Here is a 2,908-nt window from a genome sequence, read left to right as displayed (position 1 = left end):
GCTGTTGAGTAGATCTGCCTTCTTTGCATCTTCTGCAACAAAGGACCCACAGATTCCTTGGTCTTTCTTTTCTGGCTAACATATTCCTAGAACCTGCTCTTGTTGTCTTTAACCTCTCTCATCAGGTGCAGCTCATTCTTTATCTTTGCCTTCCTGATTTTGTCTGTGCAGGTTCTTCCTATTTTCTGGTATGATTCTTCGGTGACCTGCCCATTATACATTGCCTGTATATTTTGCATTTGAGGCACCCTCAAAGCTCATTGTGTCACACCGGTCTCTTGCCATTCTTTCTGTGCTTTCATCATGTCAGAACAGTTTCTTGTTGGGCTTCCAATACTATGCCCTTTATAAGCTCCCAGCCCTCCTAGGCACCTTTATCCCTTAGTGTGTCTTCCCATGACACCATGCCTAATAACTGCTTGAATTGGTTAAAATCCACCTTTTTTAAATCTAGTATCCTAGTTTTGTTGACCCCATACTTTCTCCATCTCAGGATGTGGAATTTTATTTTATCATGATTGTCTCCTACGAATTTGCCCATCACCTTCAAATCCTCCACTAATTTTTCTCTATTGTTCAGGACAAGATCCAAGAGAGATGATTCCCTAATTGTATCCTACAACTTTCTGTTCCAGAAGGTTGTCCTCCACACAGGTTAGAAACCAGCCTGATATTTTATGCTTGGCTGTATTACTATTCCAGCAGATGTCCGGAAAATTGAAGGCTCCTTTCACTACCCTCGCACAGCCTTTGGATAATTTTGTCATCTCCTTGAAGAGTGCCTCATCTACCTTCTCTTCCTGGCCTGATGGTCTATAATAAACGGAGTCGCTGGAAGCTTTTATGTACAAGTTAGATAAATCTTTGACTGATATGGTTTACACAAAAATGATCCTGCCACTAGCAGCGGTTCAGATTTTATAACCTTCCTGAAATTCTTTCCAGCTCTATTTTTTTTAATTCTTATAAAACATTAAGATCCACAGATAAATGATCCTTTCCCTGTCTGCTCAGCTTCTCTCTGAGAAATATTATCTTGGAACCAAATCCTACAAGAGCAATCAAAGCATTCACTTGCTCTCTTATAATTTAACTGATTAATGATAGCTGGATCTAGAAGATTTGATTTTTAGCAAAGGCACTGAGAGGACCACATTAAGTTCCACCCTCCATCTCAAATCTGATTGAAAGTGGAATGAAACCCAGAATCCTTTCTGACTAGCATCTAAAGGTCACAAAGCCTTGGAATTGTAACCATAAGAAAAGTGTTAGAAGCTCTAGGAAAAGATAGAGTTTAAGAATCAATATCCAGTTATGAACCCTACTGGTAAATCACCTGGCTTCACCACACCATGTGAGAAATTAAAACTTTACTGGAAAGAATGTTAAAATTATGGACATTTATATGGCTTTGTAGAGTTGGAAGACAACATATGGGACCCAGCACATGGTAACTATGTGGATATATAGTTGATGTATGTTAGCACAATCCAAGACATGAAGTTAGTCATGCAGCCCACGTTAGCCTGGGGGTAAAGGGGTTAAGAAGTTGCAACACGACACTATGGAGAGAAGAGAAACAAGGACCTGTGCCTGGTAACCATGTCAGTACAGAACTGTCATGTTGTAACACATTTTCAGAGAATGGTTTTCGTATGTGGTGTACAATTGCTGGGGTGGAAAATATTTAAGGGCATTAACATACGTCCTTCTTAAACATGGCTATGTTTGCCCTTTTCCAATCCTCTGGGACCTCTCCTGATCGCCAAGAGTTTTCAAAGATGATGGCCAATGGCTCTGATATCACATCACCCAACTCCCTCAGCCCCCTCGGGTGCAGACCATCCAGCCCCACGGACTTGTACACATCCAGCTTTTCTACATAGTCCCTAACCTGTTCTTTCATCACTGAGAGCTGCTCACCTCCTCCCCAAATTGTGCTGCCTGGTGCAGTAGTCTGGGAGCAGATCTTGGTTCATGAAGACTAAGGCAAAAAAAGACATTGAGCACTTCATCCTTGTCTATATCCTCTGCCACAAGGGTGCCTCCCCCGTTCAGTAAGCCCACACTTCCCTGAACCTCCTATTGCTAGCAACATACTTGTAGAAACCATTCTTGTTACCCTTCACATCCCTTGCTACTACAACTCCAATTCAACTTTGGTATTCCTGACTTCATCCCTGTATGCCAGAGCAATGCTCCTATAGTCTTCCCTAGTTATTTGTCCAAGTTTCCATTTCTTATAAGCTTCCTTCGTGTGATTTAGTTTACTGAAGAGTTCCCTACTAAGCCAAGCTGGTCTTCTGCCATACTTGCTCACCTTCCTGTGCAGTGGGATGGTTTGTTGCTACACTTTCAGTAAGGCTTCTTTAAGTACAGCCAGCTCTCCTGAACTCCTCTCCCCTTCAGACTGGCTTCCCAGGGGATCCTGCTCATGAGTTTCCTGAACAAGTTGAAGTCTGCTTTTCTGAAGTCCCGAGTCATAGTTTCATAGTTTCTAGGGTCGGAAGGGACCTGAGCAGATCATCTAGTCCGACCCCCTGCCATGGCAGGAAAGATTATTGGAGTCAAACAACCCCAGCAAGGTGTTCATCTAACCTTCTCTTAAAGACCCCCAGGGTAGGAGCCTGCACCACTTCTCTTGGAAGCTGGTTCCAGACCCTAGCCGCCCTGACCGTGAAGTAGCGCCTCCTGATATCTAACCTAAACATGCCCTCTGCCAGCTTGTGACCGTTATTCCTGGTCACTCCTGGTGGTGCTCGGGGGAACAGTGACTCCCCCAATGCCTGCTGATCCCCCCTGACTAGTTTATAACAGGCCACAAGATCCCCCCTCAGCCTTCTCTTGTGGAGGCTGAACAGGTTCAGGTCCCGTAGCCTCTCCTCATAGGGCCTGCCCTGCTGTCCCC

The sequence above is a fragment of the Gavialis gangeticus genome, unplaced genomic scaffold (assembly GCF_001723915.1).
Source record: "Gavialis gangeticus isolate Ggan-Ray unplaced genomic scaffold, GavGan_comp1, whole genome shotgun sequence".
Taxonomy (NCBI): Eukaryota; Metazoa; Chordata; order Crocodylia; family Gavialidae; genus Gavialis; species Gavialis gangeticus.
The sequence above is the reverse complement of the archived record's forward strand: the minus strand, read 5'-3'. Positions refer to the sequence as shown.